This window comes from Crinia signifera, chromosome 5, assembly GCF_055691185.1.
Source record: "Crinia signifera chromosome 5, ASM5569118v1, whole genome shotgun sequence".
Classification (NCBI taxonomy): Eukaryota; Metazoa; Chordata; class Amphibia; order Anura; family Myobatrachidae; genus Crinia; species Crinia signifera.
The window spans coordinates 234,054,656-234,077,862 of NC_139221.1; the positions used below are offsets into that span (position 1 = coordinate 234,054,656).

The following is a 23,207-nucleotide window of genomic DNA, read 5'->3' on the forward strand; positions in this document are numbered from 1 at the left end:
GTCTGTGAGGTCACCTTACAGTGCTGGGAAAGTGATCAGTAGCGATTAGACTAATGGCGCTCATCCTGTCTCTGCATAGTTTTCACAGCACGCTGAGCAAAGTTCTCAGCTGTGACAGTAAATGTATTATGTTTCTGAAAGGATAGGCATAAAAGCAAAAGCCCAAGGGAACAAATACATTTCATACTTTGTTCCTTAAATAAAGTTGACATTAAAGGAAATATTTTCCCATTTATGGGTCAATGTTCCAAAATATTTTATGATCCAAACAAGCACTCATCCCAGTGTCACAGATTACTGATTTACAGAGTTCTTACGGTACTTGTTTCCTAGCACGGCCACACCGATTTACATCGGGGTGGTCGTGTCGGAAAAATCGGGTCGATCGCATCGCATGCGATTTGGTCGCATGCGATGCGATCGATGCGACCGACCCGATTTTGGACCCGATTTTTTGATTGAATGAAATGTAAATCGGGTCCCTGGGACCCGATTTTACATTGGATTCAATGTAAAATATTCCCTACACCCCCAAATTTAGCGACGTAAACCCCACCCCACGATAGACGCCAACCCGAAGCGTGGCGAGCGCAGCGAGCCCGCAAAGGGGCGGCGGTGTGCGTCCTCCAACCTTTTCATTCCCCTACTATCCACGTCGGCGTGGAGTTGAGAATAGAATAGTGTGGCGAGTGCAGCGAGCCCGAAGCGTGGCGAGCGCACGCGTATACCTGTGAAGTTATACGCGTCCGCTCGCCACGCTTCGGGCTCGGTGGCTCGCTGCGCTCGCCACACTATTCTATTCTCAACTCCACGCTGACGTGGATAGTAGGGGAATGAAAAGGTCGGAGGACGCGCACCGCCGCCCCTCGCGGGCTCGCTGCGCTCGCCACGCTTCGGGTTGGCGTCTATCGTGGGGTGACGACGGGGACATCTATAATGTGAAATGGGTCATATTGGCCCATTTCACATTTTTAACATTTTTTTAAAGGTGAGATGGACTTAATCAAGTCCATCTCATCTTGTGCCATTATAATGGCACAAGACCGACGCGATCCTCACGATTTCAATGTTAAAAAATATTTTAACATTGAAGCCTATGGGGAAATCGGGGGCATCGCGTCGGGACCAATGTTAATGGTCCCGACCGACGCGATGCCCCCGATATTGTACCTTTGCCGGCAAAATGGACCTGATTTCAAAGGAAATCGGGTCCATCGTGTGGATCGTGTACCTTAACTTAAAGGTACACGATCCACAAGATTGTGGCCGTGCTAGGAAACAAGTACCGTTCTTACTTCTCTGCATGTACCTTTTGTATGGAATCCTATCTCTGTTCCGAACTAAGCAAATCATTTTTTTACATTTCTTATTTTGGCATATTCATTGTATTTTATGTTTTATGGGCGTATAGTATCTTATGGTCAGCATTGCATGTACCCCCAGTATTGCACATCCCTATACAATTTGGTCCAGCTGAGAACCAAGGGCCAAATGTAATGCCAATTTTTTTGCCCGCACGGCCACCAAAATAGAGCGGCATTACATTGGCCCCAAGTGAAAATAGTAAGGTGTGCTAGTGGAGAACTTGCCCATGGCAACCAACCAGCTGTTACCTATAATTTTATTGAATTTACTTGATAAATGTTACTTCAAAGCTAATTGGTTGCCAAGGGAAACTTCTCCACTGGCTCACCTCCACTTTTCATTGCTTCATACTTCAAGTGCCATACAGGTTTCAGGATCAGAAGTGCCCTTATAAGACAGGATGCACTAACATCCGCCACCCCTTACTGCCCCCCTCAACCGGCTATCGCATTGATACTAATCACATATGCTCTAACACAGTGGTCTCCAACCTTTTTAGGGGCGTAAACTACTTGAGACAAAATAAACCGCCTGAAGAGCTCCTAAATTAAAAAAAAAAAAGGAATCTGCATAGTAATTGAAAAATGCCCTTTACATATTATGCCACACACTGTAATGCCCTTGACACATTATGCCACACACCGCAATGCCCCAGAAACAATATGCCACACACTGCAATGTCCAATATGCCGCATATATACCTTTCAACACTGGAGACAGAGGAGAAGGGACATCTGCGTGTGCCTGAAATGAGGGGGCATGACCTACAGTAGGAGCAACTTTCATCTTTGCTCCTTTGGTCATGGCTAGCCATGGCTATTCTATTGTTCTCATCTGCAATACAATACATATTGCAGCTGAGAACAATAGAATAACCATGGCTAGCCATGGCCAAAGGAGCAAAGATGAAACTTGCTCCTACTGTACTATCGTGGTACTCCTGCGAGGTCACAGCCAGTTTTCCCTCTAAGCTGTGCGCGCGTACACAACTCGAGGAGCGTGCGCACAGACATTACAAGAGCGCACAAAGCAGCAGTGGTCCCTTTTTGCAGTTGTGGACTCAATTAATGTGTTTCACTCATTAACTACATTGTGTGCTGTGTTTTGAATGTTTAAATGCTTAATATCATTTTGAAGTAAAGTTCAGTAAATGCTGAACGTCATTTTCCAGTTATATATAAGTGACGCACAAAAATTTACATTTCCTTCCAACGTTGCACAGCCAAAATCTTTTGCCGCACACAGCCTTCGTAAAGCTCTCTGAAAGCTGCTGGCCATGCCCCCATCCTCTCTGAATAGATGTACCCCCCCAGATGCGGCGACTGTACTCCATTATACATATGATACACCGTGATGCCCATTATACATATGCCACACACCGTGATGCACACTATACATATGACACACACCGTGATGCCCACTATTCATATGCCACACCTTGTGATATCCATTAAACATATGCCACACACTGTGATGCCCATTTTACATATGCAACACACTGTGATGCCCATTACATATATGCCACACACCGTGATGCCCATTACATATTATGCCACATAAGTGCCGCTTACCTACATGCTCATTGCCAAGGGTTACGTGCTCCATACCAAGGGGTTTCATGCTCATTACCAAGGGGGAATAGATGCTTGTTGCAAAGGGGGAGTGAAAGAGCACCACCAGCACACAATGTAAAGCTGTGACAGCCGGGCAGAGAGCGCCCTGCAATGATGCACTCTCCACCCCTCACAAGGGAAGTGGCAGCAGCTTTGGGCGATGGAGGGATGGGCAAATGCAGAGTGGTTGAGCCACCCGGCTACCAGTAGCTCGCCAGCGATGGGCTTGCGACCACTACTCTAACATATGCGATTAGCATCGCAAAGGGCAGCTTTTGTGATAAGAGACGCCCTTTGTGAAGCAGCCAAGGGGGGGGGGGGGGGGTTTGAGCTGGTCCCTGCGGCTCTCCCCTCCTCGTCTTCTCGACAGCCCCCTACTCTAGGGTGGAAGGAGTCACTGGTCCGGGCAGCACAGCAGGAGGCTGTCCGAATATCAGGTGAGGGGGGGTGGTAACGTGGGATGCAGTAAGAAGACCATAGGCTTATATGGGGTATCTCTACCTTTGCTGGCAGCGGAAGCCCATCGTCTGGGTTTTCATGCATACCAAAAAGCAGTAAAAACCCTTATAACTGGGTTTTTACTGCATTTTTCATTTAGTTCATCCTGTCCATAGTGTGGAAATCTTAAAGTAGATTATTTTAGAAATTGCTTTCTACAGTATCAGATGTACTCAGTGTTGTCATAGGCAGTGCATAGGCATAGCAAACTGAAAAGAATCAATGCAGCCAAATCAGCTACAACCCATGACTTTTTTCAATATCAGTCCTATGCCGCAGAGATCCTAGATTGCCTTGTCTTGTCAGTGTTACTTGGCAATAATTTACTTCATCAGACAGATTAACCCTGAGATAGGAAGTACAATTTTCTAGAGTATAAAAAAAAGAAAATGCAATGGTGCTCTTTGGTTGTACAGCTGCCTAAGTGTAAACAGGTGGAACCTTCTTACCAATACTATTGAAAACTGATGTAGAAAACACCGTTGGCGCTACCAATTAAACTATTACTGTATAATTCGAAACGTGTATACATTACACATGTTGGTTAAAATCAAAGCTGCATAATTAATAAAGTCACCGTAGCTTATACTGTATCTTGATTTTTTTTTTCCTACAAAGGAAATTTTAGATAAATTGGTTGATTCAATAATAAATTGGTTTGCACATTTGAACAAAAAAACATCTGTAGGAGCTGAAGGATCTAAAGAGATCTCACTTTGCAATTTTTTACTTCCTAAAGATGTAATTACCTATGAGATACAAGCTCCAAAAAGCTATGATTTCAGAGCTTGTTAAACTGAAGAAGACCGCACTTCCCAAACGGACTATGGGCACAGAACATTGCATACAGTATCCCTCTCTGGAACTTCACATCGACACTGCAGAAATTACCAGGAAAAGTATGTGCCAGCCATTTTCCTGGAAGATTGCACGAGCAGTATGTAAATCACCATGAACATGGCACAGATGCCATGTTGCTGGAGTCCCACACAGGTGCAGTAGACTCTTGCACCATGCTAGAGCACCTCAGAGACAGGAGGCACATGTAAGCTGCACACAGGCTATCTCCTCTATAAACCCGCTCCTGTTACAGTAGGTTTCTGTGGCTTATGGGTTTACCATAGAAGATATCCACTGTGTTAAATAGCTCAGATATTTGATTCTGGAATATTCATGCATAAACAGCAAATTTTGCATTAAATATTGGGAAATACATATTTAAAAAATAGTTTCCCAAGACTAATTCATATTTATTTTATGTTAAACACCAGTGGCAAATTATGACAAACACTGATAGCATTTGGCATGTACAGTAGTGGTAACAAATGTTTACACTTGCAGGTCAAGGATGGTCAAATGATCCCCATTTAGTTACTTATTATATTTATTTATTTATTTATTTATTTACAGTTTCTTATACAGCACTGGAAGTTCCACTGCACTTTACATTTTGAACTAGTAATAAAACAAACTGGATAGTTACAGACAGTCAAAATGGTAGGTGGGCCCCGCTCGGAAGCTTACAATGTATCGGGAAATAGGCATTGATACACAAGGATATGTGTTATTGATTGCATAGTGGTCCAGATTGCAAAGGTCCTTGGTAGGCTGAATGATACGGTGACCCAGCATGCTTCTCTGGGGTCAGGAGGATGGAAAGGTGAGAGAGAATATAAGTGAGCATGTTTTTTCGGTACAGTGGGGATGGAATTGGATAGGAATATTACTTGGGGCAGTATTCAATGAGAAAATTCTCCGTGCATGGAGAGCGTTTTATTTCGCTCGCCATGCACTCTTCGTGTTTTTGCGGAGATTCTCCATGTTTGGAGATTCTCCGTCACGGCACTTTATCCACTATTCAATGTGGCTGATGCTCGCCGCCACTCGCGGCTAGTCTTAACCCCTGCAACGGACGAGCGTCCGCGGCAGGGAGCTTTCAGGGAGCCGGGGGACGGAAGCAGCCAGAGAGATTAAAGTCTCCCTGGCTGCTCCAGAGGAATGTGGAGGGGAAGGGGGCTCCCCGGGACCCAGGCAGCACAGGCTGCCCCCCCCCTATAGCCAGCGGGGGACCCAGTATTCACTGCACCCGATCGTGCATATTAACGATCGGGTGCAGTGAATATATGAATATCTAATGAGCGGCTCGAGCGCTCCGGCCCCCTGCTGGCTGCACTGTGTAAAAAATAAAAAATAATTTTTTTTTAAATTAAATATATATTCATGTGCTATAAGCACATGAATAAAAATAACATGCCCCTTCACAGTCCAAGGCGAAAAAAGCAAAAATTCTCCATAAAACACGGAGAATTTTTCTCATTGAATACTGCCCTTGGAGTGAATGTACAGAGTTGGAGAATGGAGCGTGTCATAGCTCGTATGGGTTTAATTGCAATAACTGTTCACATCATTTTACATGCATGAAAATAAAAGCATGCATTTGGAAACCAGTGTTTATGGGAATGTAAAGTCTCACTTTTATTTTTTCTACATAACAGCAGCCTGTTATATGATATTTAGAACCATTCCTCTGGGATTTCAGTTTATTAAGAATGAAATGGCAAATAATCCCAAACACCAGCGTGTAATAAAATAAAAGTGCTTCTGTTGCAGTGTCTTACATTCATCATTTTCTTATCTGGTGTAATTAATTATTAATAGACAAAGGCCATTTGCAACTGATCATTTCAATTCTAAAATATTAATTTGCTGGTCAACAAGTCTTGGAAAAAATCACTAAAATGAAACTAAACCTAACGTAGAGTAAGTAATGCAACACAAATGATGGAGCCGTTATTTTCTGCAGCTAAGTTGCATTATACGTCTCAAGTTTCTTGATATGCTATCCCTGTTTCTTTGTTCTTTGCTGCACCACTTCCGTATTTTTTCTTCAGTGTTTTGACTGTACAGTTTAACTAGTACTAGTGTCAAGTAGTCCACATACAATTGTAAGTCTCCTCCATGGGAGATGCCTAAAGAAGAGACACTGCAGGGCACTTCAGGTGGGAGGTACCATTATTATGCCACACCCCAAAAAATCTGGAAACACCCATGATTCATGGGTCTGTAGGAGAGGGCAGAGTCATTTAGCCCCGTCACTTGCAGCTGCTCCTGCGACTAGTAAGAAGACAGGATGTGGGCAAGCCACCTACACTTTCGGTGCTGCGGGGGATTACCCCAAAAATAAGGAGCCTCCCGCAGCTTCTGGGAGGGTAGAAGGGATACTGTAATGCTTGGGACCAGAAGAATTTTGGATAATGGATTATTAAGTATTTTTTGAATTTTTTTTTATATTTTTATGATGTATCGAGGTATCTTGCATTTATGTTGTATAAACACATGAAATACACACAAATATATTTTATTTGTGCATAAAACAAGGTTTCAAAACATGAAACAAAGTGTGTGTACTATCTCAGGTACTGAATTTGAATTGTAAGCAATGATTTTTCTTGCACACATTTAGTGCCAGTTACATATCATGTACTCAGTAGTGCTGTTACAGATGTCCCCAGTAATGCCAGTTACATATCATGTCCTCAGTAGCGCTGTTACAGATGTCTCCAGTAGTATCAGTTACATATCATGTCCTCAGTAGTGCTGTTACAGATGTTCCCAGTAGTGCCAGTTACATATCATGTCCTCAGTAGCGCTGTTACAGATGTCCCCAGTAGTGTCAGTTACATATCATGTCCTCAGTAGTGCTGTTACAGATGTCCCCAGTAGTGCCAGTTACATACTGTATCATGTCCTCAGTAGTGCTGTTACAGATGTCCCCAGTAGTGCCAGTTACACATCATGTCCTCAGTAGCGCTGTTACAGATGTCCCCAGTAGTGTCAGTTACACATCATGTCCTCAGTAGCGCTGTTACAGATGTCCCCAGTAGTGCTTTTATCAAAACAAAATAAAAAAAATTCACTTTCTGGAATGTATGGTTTTCAGAATGATTTGGATAAAGGATATTTGGATAAGAGATACTCAACCTGTATGACTAAAGAAATATATATTCAGATAATACCCACTACTCTGCTTTATTTCATTGTCCACTTCCATTGTAACTACACTGTCAATATATTTCCAAAATCTAAAAATAAAATGTAAGCCAGCTAGAAGTAGCTGGGACAGGGTAGCTGAGACCTGTAGTCCTTCAGTAAAGAACAATATTATTTTCTAATTTAACACCTTGAACTGGAGATAAAGCAGAGAAAAGGTAACAGGAGATAAAGCACCAGCAAATCAACTCCCAACTGTCTTTTTCAAACACAGCTGAATGGCTGTGCTTTATCTCCTTTTACCTTTTCTCCACTTTATCTCCTGTTTAGCTCTTCTCCAAGCTTAATATATCTGCCCTTGTGTTTCTCCCTACTATATAATCATTCGCCTGGCTAGGCTACCTCTTTACCTCACCTGTCCTCCTGTCCTGTTCTTCCCTTCCTCTACTTCATCTTCAGTCTCCTCGACAATTTTGACACCTACTTCTGAACTGATGCCGATTTTATTTCTACCAGTTATACCCCTATTTATACTGTATTTTTCAACAAACCCTGTATCTTGTCATTTGTTTTTTGTTTGCTATGTACGGCGCTGCGGACACTTTGCGGCGCCTTATAAATAAACGTACTACTACTACTACTAGTTCAGCCTAGTGCTGGTTATTGGAAAATTAGGGGGAATAACAATTTTACAGTACTAGACTGAGCTGATAAGTCCGGGCCTGGTAACAGATTTGCGAAGTGGGACCCCACTCTTTATATTTTATCCTTTGCTTTTTTTAACTAACAAAGCCTGCACGGATTATAATGGCCAGTGTAGTGCTTCCCCTAAGCTAATCTATCATAGGCATATTTATTGTTTGGGTGGGTCTGGCGGTTTTTCCCGTTGGTTTTGATACTGGAACTGAAGACAAAATAGAACCAAGACTGCGCTAAAGTAAAGGCCAATTTAATGAAAAATAAATATTTTAAACACACTAAACAAAAATGATATAAAAAAAACATATAATCACTTGCTTAAAATTATTAAGCCACTGCTCATGGTGAAATTAGTAGAATGCATGAATATGGTGGTCTCCATGATGATGTAAGTGATCGTTTGGTTAGTGGGTTAGACATCAATAGCATTCCTTAAGTACAAATATTCCTCCTTATGGTATTTAGGGTTTAGTATCAGAATGGCATCATGATGGTAAAAGCATGCTTATACAGTCATAGATGTTAGTATAGTTACCACTCCTATTGTGGTGGTTGCAGCAGTGCTGACTTATATCAGGTGAAATCAAATGTGCATAGGTGGCCACCCAGGTAACGATATAAATAACAGCTCCCAGCTTGGTTAGTAGTAGTAGTTTGTTTATTTATAAGCTGCCACAAAGTGTCCGCAGCGCCGTACATAGCAAACAAAAAACAAATTACAAAGTAACATACAGGGTGTGTTGATAAAATACAGCATAAATAGGGGTATAGCTGGTAGAACTAAAATCAGCATCAGTTCTGATTGGAGTGGTTAGCACTCCAATCAGCCAAAAACGGGACTCTGTCTCTGCAATAAGCACCTCCAGTGGTTGTAAATGAAGAACTGGTACCAGAAATGTCCTCTTATGCGTTTTTCCACCTTAGGGAACTCTGCGGCTTCCACCGATAGCGCTGTATGGTAATGCAGCAGGAAGCATCTATTCCAAGCAGACACCTCCTGATACCACCTACATCCTTAGACATAGCATCAGATCAAAGTGCCTACCATCGGCAAAAGACCAGGAAATCTCCAACCTACGGCAGAGGTTATTCCCACCCATTAAAGGGCAGCAACACGCCTGTTTTTGCTATTGGAGAATGTTGCCGCCCCCTCCAAACTACCAACAGCAACATAGAAAACAGAAATTTCAAACAGAGATATTTTAGCGCTTATACAACCCGGTACTTCCCTTTAAGTGGGTATTCTTTCAGAGATGGGTCCTCTGATGCTCAAGATCCAAATTTTTGATAAATGTTCATGTAGAATATGAAAAGACCCTTATATACGGGTGAAGGGTTAATTAACACAAGCCCTGTAGGCCCAATCACACGGGTGAAGAACAGACCACAGATTATTCTCGTGTCATTTTCTGATTTGGGACAATCCTCACCATTGTTCTATCTTTATGTGTTCTCTTTTCATATTCTACATGAACATTTATCAAAAATTTGGATCTTGAGCATCAGAGGACCCATCTCTGAAAGAATACCCACTTAAAGGGAAGTACCGGGTTGTATAAGCGCTAAAATATCTCTGTTTGAAATTTCTGTTTTCTATGTATACTTTGGGGGAGGGGTGTCTCCCCATCAGACATTGAGATTGTTTTTGGCTGCTGCGCCAGAGGAAGTGTCTCACTCATTGTTCTTTTCTGTACCAACAGCAACAGGCTGTCAATTAATAACAGTCTGATGCCGGTCTGCCTCCTATGCCACTGGATCCATTCATGCAGACGGAGTATGAGTACAAAAAATCTGTACTTTCCATCGATGGGCACAGGTGCATCCACACATGAATGACCCCCAAAATGCACTTGTTATACCTAAACACATTATCTTATGTGAAGTTCTGCATTTAGTAACTTCCCCATCAGAGTATTATTATATGGGTTTGAAGCATACCTATAAACAAATTCCTAATAGTAGTCACATACAGGCACCTCCTGATGACCATTGGTCAATTTGGACAAACACCTCTGTTGTGACCCATGTGAATTCTCTAATCCATTGTACCATGTCAGACATTGCATAGTCTACAAATATTGAACATATCAACTCTTGACAGTTTGAAAGGATATATGCTATTAGGCCTATTGCTCAAAATTATTTTCTAAAACTGTTTACAATTACAGAATGTTCCGTCTCTGTGATGTTTAAAAGTCTAAATCTTATATATAAAATGTATTGGTCTGATGCATTCAGTCACCTCAGCATGGATTGCATCAAACCAACGCGAGGTGGTCCACTTGGATTCTGGACAGGTTCTAGGATAGTAAGGTTACCAGTCAGATCTATTATTGGTGTACGCTGGGCAGAACTTTGACCCAGGGAGCCTTTTTCTGGGCCTTCCACTAGTTGTATTTAGATGAAAACTTCACAAAAGGGTAAAACTGGATCCCAGAAGACATTCTAGGGTTTTAAGGTCACCTCCCATTGGTGAATGCTGGCCAGAACTTTGACGAGGGGAGCCAATTCCAGATCTCCATTTGATGAATTTGGATAAAAACGTTAATGAACTGTAATAACTGACAGAAATAACCATGGCCCTTATTCTGGTTGGTGCGGTAATGTCCGCGTGCGGTCGGTCCGCCGATGTTTATTGTCTGCGCATGTGCAGAGGCGTCTCTGCGCATGTGCGAACGGGATGCACGTCCAAATTCCGCATGAAATGTGTACACTACGAACAGGGGGTGGAGAGGGGCGTGAAGGGCTGTTTGGGCTCATTACCATATGTTTACACCCCGCGTTTCATGGGCGTTCCCATGAAAACGCTGGGCGTACGTATGGTAATGCGGTCGTGACGCACGTGTAGGGGGCGGACATATGACATTGCCGGATGTCAGCTGCCCGCCCAGATCCCTGCTTTTGCACGGAGAAATGCCCGTGTGGTCTGAGGTTGCGGGAGCTGCCTGACCACTCGGTCCTGCATTCGATGGTCTGCGACCATCGAATGATGGGGGAGGTTCCCTGAGATGGAGGAGGTGTATTCATGAGAAATACACTTGCGGTCCGTTCGGACAGCTTCTTACCGCATTCGGACGGAGTGAGCGATCCGTACGATAGGCGGGGTTTAGGACGCACGGTCCTGCCTGCATATTCGGCTCCGTCCGCACAGACCAGAATAAGGCCCCATATATCAATGAGCTAAAAAAATTAATAGAAAGAGGATAACAGAAGGAAAACTTTAAACCTATATTGCAATGTAAAAGTGTTTCTAAAACAGAAAGGAAAACTGGGGATAAGTATTACTTCCAACAACTCAAAGTAAAAAAAACTCTGGGCAGCCACCTTTTACTGTAGAAACACTTTAGGCAGGTAAGAAAAGATGCTGCCGTTTAGCAATGCTTTAAGAAAAGAAGTGCTAATAGTTTCTTTTTTTAGCAATTAACAAAATGCAAAGTGAATAAACAGAAGATAAATGTACCTTCAAAACAGCATCAATGTTTTAAGGAGCACTAGTCAAGGATTTTGGATTATTATACTTAGATGGATGATTAACCAGCCATACCAAACAGGCGATAATGATCATCATGCTTATATGTCATTAAACTGAAACAGAATAAGTGTTATAGGAGGCTTAAATCTGGGCGAAGAACAGCCAAACTCTGCTTCAAAGGTGAATTTGCAGAAAACAGTTCCATGTCATGGCAAGACTGAGCACAACAACATAAGACATAAGGGAGTCATACTACATCAGCGAGGTCTCTCCCAGACAAAGTCTTCAAAGCATACTGAGGTTTCACAATATGTTGTTCAAGCAGAGTAAAAGGAAATATATGTATTGTATATATAAGTCCAGCTTAGATGTAACCAAGGTAATTGTCTAAATTAGTTGTTTCTAGTTAATATTCAATACATTAGTAGAAAGAGATGTCCCAATCATAACTTTTGACAGATCCCATCTTGGTTAGCATTATGAAAACTGACAACAACAACAACAACATTCTGCAGAAAACACAATGGGGGATATTGACTTTTTGGAGTTTAGAAAAACCTATCAACATGTGTTGGGCAGCAGGGTGACAGCAATGTAAGTGTTTTGAGAAGCCCACAGGCAGTAAACTCAGCAGCCTCAGCATGGTAAGTAATGTAAAGAGAAGAGAAATGGAGAGTCACAGAGAGAGGCAAAGTGATCATAAAACAAACTCATTTTCTCATTTAAGCATGGCTGGTTTTCTAGACTCCAGTGTACAGTTTCACAGCAGCTGCTTAAAGATTATGTTCTGTGTAAATTATTTAGCAGCCAATAGAGGGGGGGGGGGGGGGATCTTGACTGTACTTCAGATGCATAGATGTCAGCCATATCAGGAAATGTATGTATCCAGGTGCTGGGTGTATACAAATCAATAATTAATCCAACCAGCACCATAAAGTGACATGTGTGCCCTTGAAGAGCAGACTTTGATTTACCAAAACTTTGGACTTTAACTACTGGCAGATCTTACTTAACAAAGCAGTTTGTTTTTTGGGTTTTAGTAAAAAAAAAGTACATATATGCCTGTTTACTTTAAACCTAATTTACATTACACAGCGAAAGGGAATAAAGTGCCTGATGACCAAAACTGCATCAAAAGTGAAGTCAACCTGTTCCCCAGGGAGCCTTCATACACTGTTCCAAGACTTGCAACTGCCTGCAATTCACAACAATTCCAGTGTTCCCGCACCACTACCCACTTCATCCCAGAAGGACAGGGAAGGCTGCCATTTGGTTTAGGTAGGTGCCACGGTGCCCGGAGGAAGGGCATGTTTCGTGCCCCCCTTCCCCATTTGAAGTAGGCGGAGCTCTTGCGCAGCAAAAAGGGGGCATGGCCTAACATTATACCACACACCGTAATGCCCATTGCACATTTTTGCGAACATTGTAATACCCATTACACATAAAGCCACATGCCAGTATGCCAATTACACATAAGGTCACACATGATGCCTATTACATACTATATAACAAACCGTAATGCCCATTACATACTATATGACAAACTGTAATGCCCGTTACACATAATGCCACACACCATAATGCCTATCACACATAATGCCACACACAGTAATGCCCATCACACATTATGCCACACACAGTAATGACAATTACACATAATGCACACACTGTAATTCCCATCACACATTATGCCAGGGCTTTTTTTGTAAGACAGGGACAATAAGGCAGGTGAGGTTAGGGGATAGGTTTAGGCAGTAGGTAGTAGTAATTAGCAGGGAGGGTTAGGGTAAGCTGCAGGGGGGGGGGTTGCATTATGATGGGGAAGCTGGATAGTTATCTGCAACAAGTATAAGGAAAGTGCTCGAGAACAACACCCAGCCACCCCCCCCCCCCAGTAACACAATCTCCCTTCAGCTATAAATAATGCCCCATAAAATTGAACATCAACTCCCCCTAGCTCAAAACAGTTACCCCCAAATAGGTCATCAGCTCTTCTTAGCATAAAATAGTCCCCTCTCATTCAGACATATCGACTCCATCTAGTAATACAATTGCCCCATCCTCCCCTCAGCACTAAATAGTCCTCCTCCCTTAGTGACAGATCATCTCCCCCAGTACAGAAAAACACCCACCCCCTTTCCCCCCTCAACATACTGTATACAGTAAAACTTTTTAACACAGCAGTGCTGGCTCCAGTCTGTGTCCCCTGTGCTCCCCTGCATTCCAAACCTCTCTCTCTCGCCACCAGCCAATACTAAAGCTACCTGCTATGGGAGGAGCCACAAGTGTATGGCTCTCACCACCTGCTGTCTCTTACATAGTGACAGTGACAGCCAGTCACAGGCGGGATCCGCTGCATTCTCTCTCAATGACTGTGCACAGTAACACCGGGTGCAGCGGGGAGCGGGCGCAGCGGAAGGGGCGGGCGAGCAGGAGCCGGTGGCAAAGTGCACGGCTCTGGCGCCTGGTGACATCTCCCACTGCGTCTATCACTGCCAGGATGAACTTAACACATGGCCAACCCCTGGACATGTCATCATGCAGGCGGCCATGTTACTGTAGCCGTGGCCATATTCTGAAATAACCATAAGTGGAACTAACCATAAGTGAAAGAAAAGTTAGTGAGTTATCATTTAATTTCTGATTTTATGGCCATTTGTCAGAGAATATGAATGATAACTCACTAACTTTTCTTTCCCTTATGGTTAGTGGTTGGGTGAAGCCAACTGTGTTTACGCTTTTTAAATCATACGGGAGGGGAGAGAGATAGAGAGAGAGAGAGATCATGCAAATGGATCGGCACTCACAAAAAGAGGTAAACATTTCTGCGTGCACTTGTCAAAATACGCAATACCCCATTATGACAACGCAAAAAACAGTTTTTTGACGATTTTTGCAAATTTATTAAAAATAAACTAAGAAATCACATGTACATAAGTATTCACAGCCTTTGCCAATAAGCTCAAAATTGAGCTCAGGTGCATCCTTTAGATGTCCCATGGCTTAGGTGGAGTCCACCTGTGGTAAATTTAATTGATTGGGCTTAATTTGGAAAGGTACAAAAGGTCTATATAAGGTCTCACACTTAACCACGAAGTTAAAGGAATTGTCTGCAGCCATCCGAGACAGGATTGGCACAAATCTGTGAATGGGTACAGAAAAATATCTGCTGCTTTTAAGGTCCCAGTGAGCACAGTAACTGCCATCATCTGTTAATGAAGAAGTTTAGAACCACCAGGTCTCTTCCTAAAGCTGGCTAGCTGTCTAAACTGAGCGATAGTGGGAGAAGGGACATAGTCAGGGAGGTGATCAAGTACCCGGTGGTTACTTTGATGGAGCTACAAAATTTATTTGTGAAATGAGGAGAAAAAACCAGACAACAATCTCTGCAGCAATCCATCAATCAGGCCTGTATGGTAGAGTGGCCAGACTAAAGCCACACCTTAGTAAAAGCACATGACAACCCCCTGGAACAAATATTTTGTTGTCTGATGAGACAAAGATTGACCTCTTTGGCATGAATGTCAGGCATCATGTTTGGAGGAAATCAGGCACCGCTCATCACCAGCCCAATACATCCCTACATGAAATATGGTGGTGACAGCATCATGCTGTGGGGATGTTTTTTTAGCAGCAGGAACCGGGAGACTAATCAGGATAATGGGAAAGATGAATGCAGCAATATACAGAGATATCCTTGATGAAAACCTGCTCCAGAGTGCTCTTGACCTCAGACTGGGTGGACAGTTCATCTATCAGCAGGAAAACGATCTTAAGAACGCAGCCAAGATCTCACAGGAATGGCTTCAGGACAACTTTGTGAATGTCCTTAAATGGCCCAGACTTGAATCCGATTGAACATATCTGGAGAGATCTGAATAAGGCTGTGCACCGACACGTCCCATCGAACCTGATGGAACTTGAGGTGCTGCAACGAGGAATGGGCCAAAGTGACCAAAGATACAGTAGCTATGCCAAGCTTGTGGCATCCTATTCAAAAAGACTTGAGGCTTTAAATGCTGCCAAAGATGCATCAACAAAGTATTGTTCAAATGCTGTGAATACTTATGTACATTTGCAAAAATTTCACAAAAAGACAGTTACCTGGGTGCCCTCCTGGAAACATATGCACATGCAGTGCCCAATAGTACTTGCAGATATGGCGGCACTCCCTGGATTTGAGAAAAAAACTGTCCAGATATGTGTCTATTTGTTCAACATTTCAATTATTACAACACAATTTTACCAATATCATTTTATTTTTTACTTTTACTGAATGCTATTAACCCTGCACCCACCACCCAGGGGTATGAGAAACAGCCCCAGGTTTCAGCCCAGACCAGCCCAGACCTGGGGTAAAATAAATAGGTAACACCCCTTTATCAAGTAGTCCCCACCTCCTGAGGAATACTAGGCCTGGGCTGACTAGTTGGGGGGGGGGGGGGGTTACCCCATCAAGTGTGTCTGTGGTTGTGACATTATCCCCTTATGCATTTTTTCCACATATTTTTTCCAATTAGGGCTGGCTCAAAGAGTCCTAGACTGTAAACCCTGTACATTTTTTTTTATGTGTTTTATCTCTTTCTTTACTTTACACACAGAAGCACTGTACAGGCCACAGGCTTCTCAAAACATGCTGTTCAATGGGATGTCCCTTTGAAATGTGTATTTTGTCCAAATTTGCTCTGTGTTTCTAAACACAATTCTTTGTAAATTTCTGTGTTGTAGTCTTTTCTGTTAAATGTAAAGTACTTGTGAGTTGGTTTGATGGTGTATAAACTTCTATTGGACACAGTTCTCAAATCACGTCTTCATGTCTGCACTGTATAGACATCTAAAGAAGTTGCTATCATATGTCATGCCAATGGTTGCCATACCAACCAGTGTAGACAGACTCCAGCACACTAACTGGTGAATATCATTAGCTGTCCCTTGTCTAATGTGTTCCTTCAGCCTATCAAAGCCCTATGAGAAATCAATAAACAGTCAGTGCTTGAGGTGCTGTGCACTGGATATTATCACAATCTCTAGCATTTTCCTAGCAATGACAAAGTCTGACCCGAGCGAAGCCGTTATTTAAATGTTTCCTCATTGAATTCCAGAATGGTTTTAAAGCAATAAAGAATGGGGATCATTGATTGTATTCCTGTTTTCGTTTTAGCTCTTCAATCAAATGACATTACATGAAGGGCTGTATCTGTGATAAACACATGCTTTACAACATAACATTAAAGGAATGCTATTGATGATCTCCTGATAAAGACCATGCTATACCTAGTTTCTATATGTTTCCCAATGGTTTTCAATGCTGTCTTCATAAAACACTAAATACTTCAATCATTTTTGTTAAAATAAGAAAACTGAATTTCTGGTCATTTTAAAATACATTGCATTTAAAAGGGTGAATTTAGGGCTTGATTCAGATCTGATCGCTGCTGTACAAAATTTCAGTGTCCTTCGATCAGATAGCCGCCACCCCAACAGAGTCAAATCCCAACCCTTGCAAGTCAGTGAATGGTCCACTTACCATTGAAAGATTTCCCCGGTCTGTGCAAGTTGTGCATAACTCTGACCCGTCCACCACTCCGCGACAGATACAGACTGAACTAGGCCGCAGTTCACATCACACACCCGCCTTGAATATGCCTGGGCACTCCTGCCTTTTTCCTGACACTCAAAAATGGTGACTTCCTGTCAATCAAACTGCGGCCAGATTGCGAAAAAAAGAATTCCCCATTTTTCGCAGTCATTCGCAATTTGATTGGCTTGAGAATTCAAACAACAGGATTCAGTTCTGAATAACCTCTTAGTTTTAAACCATCATCTTAGGAAAACTTCATTTTTTTACAAGTAAATTTAAATTGTACATTGCCAGAAGGAATTAGGTAGATCGTCATTACATATTCCTTAGGTGCTGGGAAGTTATGAGTATTTCATTTTTTAGGCTTGCATTTGGGTTTTCGCAGTCTGTGTTGAAGGCCTTTCTTCAATCTTGTAACAAATGGCAATGTTAATAATTAATATTCTGGAAATGTTTAGTTTCTGTTCTCTATTCAGCACCTCTATAGGGCTAATAACTAAACCCAAAGATGTCTGTAGCTTCTTATCCTGTATGTGATTACAATATTTAATCACTACTTACAAATTATCCTTTGGGAATTTTCAGAAAAGCTATTTTTTTTTTACAAGGTGCAACGTGGCATCCAGCACTAAGTCTATATCAGGACAACAAAACAGAAAACTCTTTAATGATAAATCAATTCTATCCCAGAAGGGAAGTCAATGAAACGGTTTACATATCAAATCTACCCTGCAGAAAAGCAATTAAATATTTCAAAGGTTTTAACTGAGGTCTAAAAGATTAATAACTGTTCCTTATTCATGAACAATTACAGTCGCTGTCTCTATCTTTTCTTACTATATTCCTTGTGTGTGCACACTGCATTGATAAGCTACATAGTATGCACTGTTTATGTGTAATTATCTATATAATAACTGACAGTGGTCCCTATATGTGCAGTGAGATCCGATGCACCACAACGACGTAGATGGGACAGATCACCAGGAAAGGAGGAGTGTTGCACCTGTGACAGGGTTCTGTATAGTGAGGAGGGAGTGGTCAATATTACTAGTAATATGAATATTTTAGGATGTTTGAATGGGGAGATTAAATATCCCCCATGACACACACTCCATCCAGCAATAAAGCTATTATTATTGTTATTATAATTATTGTTATGTTACTACATACATAGGGGCAATATGTTTATTGAGCTTTCTATTCCTTGAGTGCCACTGCTGCAGCCATTAATCAACTGGATTAATTTTTTTTAAAGAGGACAATAGGGCAGTGGTGGCACCAGGGTCTCTGACATCTGGTGCTGCCTAGACAACCCCTCTAAACATGGACAAGGCTTCATGGAAAGGGGCATGGCTTTGTGGAAGCCCCGCTGATGACCTCAAAGGGGCGTGGCTTCATGGGAGACGCCACCGATAACCTTGCTCTGGGGGTGTGCGGGCTGCCTCTGGAGACTCTGCAGCATTGTTGGCTCCTTTCCCATGACAGGAGCCAAGTTCTGCAGGTTAATGTCACACTGCAGCACCCAAGGAGTTGTGACTTCAGTGTCACCCCCTGGAAGACCCCTCCATCCACACACCCTTGTGCAGAGACTGCATGGAATTTAATGGCTGATTGAAGCTATAAATTTGGGGTTATTCTATGAAAAGGTTGCTAGTTGGCAAGATAGTTTCTAAAAGCATATTTGAATAATGCTTCCAGGGAAATACTTCACCATGCTTACACCAACCCCACCATCCACCCCTCATTGCTTCATCCCACCACAGTGATAAAGAGAGATGTGGGGCGGGGTTGAAGAATAACTTGATAATTGTCAGGCAACTAATTTTTCATATGAATGGAAAGGTTCTGTAGATGTTGATGAGCTTACTGGAAAACAGAATTGTCTTGTACTTGTCTAATTAAACCAGGCATGTCCAAACTGTGGCCCTCCAGCTGTTGTGAAACTACACATCCCAGCATGCCTTGCCATAGTTTTAGCATTCCCTAATAGCAAAACTGTGGCAAGGCATGATGGGACGTGTAGTTTCACAACAGCTGGAGGGCCACAGTTTGGACATGCCTGAAATAAACCAACAGAATGCATATTTTGTTTTCAAAGCTGATGGCCCGGGACAATGCACAGCTTAGGATGACAAGTCTCAGGATCTCTTTTTCTAGATATCTATGGTTCGATGTTCCAGAAACATTATTGGAACAAGAAAATATGCTGTTAACAACAATGCCCTTACAATATATCTGCACAGTGAGATATCAGTAGAATATATATACATATAAATATAAGAACATAAAATTTAATTGCAATCAGAGAAAAAGCTGCAAAACCCTTGTGTAATATTAATGTGAAAGAATTAATTATTTGAATACAGATCAGAACAAAAACACAGTGGGACTACTGATAAAGTGGCTTTGCTTTGCTCAGAAGTAAAGAACGTAAAAATCAGTTGACTGGAAACCATTTGTGAAAGAAGGCAAAAGGTTAATTAGTTGAAAAATAACAATGTTAGTTGCATAGTTTTAACTTCTTTAAAAATAGTTTTATGTAAATGTAAATGAAAACATTCACAACAGAACAGTTAACAAATGTGTTTTGGGCTTCACATCACATGTCTTATACATGGACATTACTGTGTCAGCATAGGGTAAAAAGTGGATAGTGTTGATCCTCTAACACACAGATTCTCAAACTCTGTCCCCACGGCCCCACACAGTGCATGTTTTCCAGGTCACCTCTGAATTTCAAAAATGTGACAGTTGGTGATACACAGCGCACTTGCCGGGTGACCTGGAACACATGAAACGTGTGGAGTCCTGAGGGTTGAGTTTAAGAACCACTAACAAACCCACAACAGCACGCTGTAATGCATTAACCCAAGTTCACATTTCTGGGATGGAGCAGCAACACATGAGAAATTGGGTTGCAAGCGGTTGTTTGCCACTCATCCAGAGCTAATGTAGGGTACACACCAGAACGACCATGATTGTGCGACGATCGTGAAACGATTTCCTGAAATTATACGATGAATGCACGATTGGATTGGAGTACACGGTTTGCACACGATCGGTACCCAATCCAATGTAGATGACAAATCTTTAGTGCAGCAGGTAAAGTCTCTGATTCGACCAAACCACCGGCGGGGACGTGCGTCGGATTGGAATCGCATTGAAAACATGACCAATATTTACATACAATTGGTCGAATTTGCATCGTAATTGGGATAATTGAGCCCAAATCTTTCTGGTGTATACCCAGCAGCTAAGATTACTGTCACAATGATAATTATTGTACCACTCATAATTACATGCTGTAATATGAAGAGATATATGCAAAAAGGGATACGGTCACTATGTCAACATTCGGGACAAAAAAAGTGAAAAACCCCATGTCGACCTTTTGACTGTCTACCTTCCCCATGTCGGCCTAATGCTTGTGTCGTCCTAACCCATGTCGACCTTCAATGGTCGACCAAATACTTGAAGACCTAATGTATGTCTATCCAATGATCCCATTCCTGCAGAAAATACAAGGTACTGTAATTGGAAGCTATAATCATTATCTCTAAAATTAATGTCATCTATTCTGACGCTAGTATTGCTACAAGAGAGAGAGATCTTTGACTTCATGTGGCAGGAGATTTGAACTGTCATCCAATCAAACAAAAGGAAAAAAATACTTGTTACTCTGCATTTGTGTATGACAGAAGAGTAGTAATTGGTTGCAAATCACAGCTCAGGCATGTTGCGATAATCTTTCCAGTTCTCAAATCTTTGCTCTACAGTACACGGTATTATAAGAACATATGTGAAGTCTTTCTATCTGACATAACTAAAATGACATATATCACGTGGGAGAAAATGAAAGACCTCATTACAGTATGTCCTGATCACCCCACAGTCTAATTACAGTATTTATATGGCAGTCAGATCCTGCCCCCTTGTGACAGTAATATAAAGTGCGAGTTTTACGCTATAGCCCACAGAACATCTCTAATGCCGGTATGCCCTTTTGAATTTGTAATACATATTTCATTGGTGTTACAAAATATAAAACCTGGATTAGGAGGCTACACACGGGGCGATTTCAGGGCATTTTCGAAGCGATCTGACTAGATGATGCCCCTACATCGCTCTGTGTGTAGGGGCCATACCGATATAGCTTTCGTCCGGTGATTAAGATCCAGCATGCCGGATAAATCTAGTCAATCGCTCAGATTGCTCAGCAGTGTCATCCTGTATGTAGGCCCCTTTAGTAAAATAAAGTCAGTGGACCCCTGGACATTAAAGGGTTAAACAAATTCTCTATAATAAACATTTTCTATGAAACCAATTAACAAGCCTAGCCTTTCAAAAGTGAAGACTACCCATTTATAGCCAATAAGCCAATACCTAGAGCTGATCACCATAGCCGGAAGCTCTGCAATGTCCAGGTTGTACTTAAGGTCCAAACACACTGGGCGATTGTGCCCAGCGTGTATGGACAGCGATGACCACTGTCATCACTGGAGGGAAAGCCTACACAATGTGCGGCTTTCCCCCTGCCCGGCACGGCGATGATGTGGGAGTGCGCATCACCACGCATCGCCGGGGCATACACACTGGGCGGCTTTGAGCTGAAATCCGCTCAAACTTGCTGTTTTGAGCGGCTTTCAGCTCAAAGTCGCCCAGTGTGTATGGGCTTTTAGAGCAGTTGACTGAGTTCCTAGGGGTAAATTGACTAAGATTGGAGTACTATTAAACATCAGATTCTACTTCTTATTTATTTAGCACCTTCTAGAAGAGAATAGATAGAATCTGATTGGTTGCTATGGGCAACCTACCATCTTCAATAAAACACCCATCTTAGTAAATGTTCCCCCCAGTTTCTGAGTTTCCTGGTTTCTATGACACTCACAGGGGTCAATTTAATTAGGAAGGGGGATTCTTGTCATTGTAACAGCATGAAAACACCCCAGCCACTCACCTACCTTGTAGCCCTATCTCACCCTGGGCTCATGGATTATTCTATGCAGCTCTATCCACTGCAAACACAAGTCCAGCAGTACAGTAAGTGCGACCTATAGCCACACATGCAGGTTTAGCTTATGCTGGGTACACACTGGGAGATATATAGTTAACAATATGGATGATATCAATATCGTTAATGATATACTGTATAAGGTGTCCTGCACCACCTTGTCACATGTGAACCGTTGACCTCTCAATGATTTTTTTAAGGGGCAGAGACACTGCTCTCCATACACCGCCTTCATCCTGCGATAAATTCCTGAAGCATGCTCACCTTCTGTGCAAAGAAATTGTATAACAGCTCTTTGCGCTGATCTGGCGGAATCCATCATGCATCCGACCACGCAAACAACTTTCCAGGAATGAAGAAACTGAGGCGAAGCCGTTCACTACACATTCGCTACTAGGGAAAAATGCCACGCCATCTATCGGCAAACACATGAACCCACTGTGATTAGATACAACGCAGCTACAGCAAAAGTCTACTTTTCATTTGGGCACACCTTATATATTGTGCAAATCTTTTAGTGTGTATGCAAAATTACATTAATAATGTGTGCTTTCACGCTCATTAATGATTCTCCCAATCTTCACTATCTAGCCAATGATGCATATATGACTAGATGTGGGGAAATCACTGACCAATATCGTTAACGATATTGGTCAGTGTGTATGCAGCATATCCTTCTCCTGTGGAACTGCCTCTATAACTAACAACATCAGCGGTGCCGGGAATTGCTCAGTTTGTACCCAGAAAAAGTCATGCTTAACTGAACTCACCCATAATGTTTCATACTCTCACAGCATATTAAAATATGAGCTGAGGTTGAATATGATTTTGTAATGGTACATTATAATCCTCTAGTAGGAATGTCAAGGGACCACTGAAAATCCCTTGAGGAGGTAGCAACTAAGTGAAGGTACATAAACATTAGTCATATGCAGATTATTATTGTTCCATGTGAGCAGCGGAGATTCGGTGTACTCC

At 42.2% G+C, this 23,207-nt stretch overlaps 1 protein-coding gene across 2 annotated transcripts in view; it reads right to left on the reverse strand.

Annotated features, from left to right (window-relative positions):
- The window catches only part of OSBPL10 (oxysterol binding protein like 10), a 389,517-nt gene that overhangs the window by 30,151 nt on the left and 336,159 nt on the right, over positions 1–23,207 (reverse strand). The gene's annotated exons all lie outside the window — the stretch shown is intronic.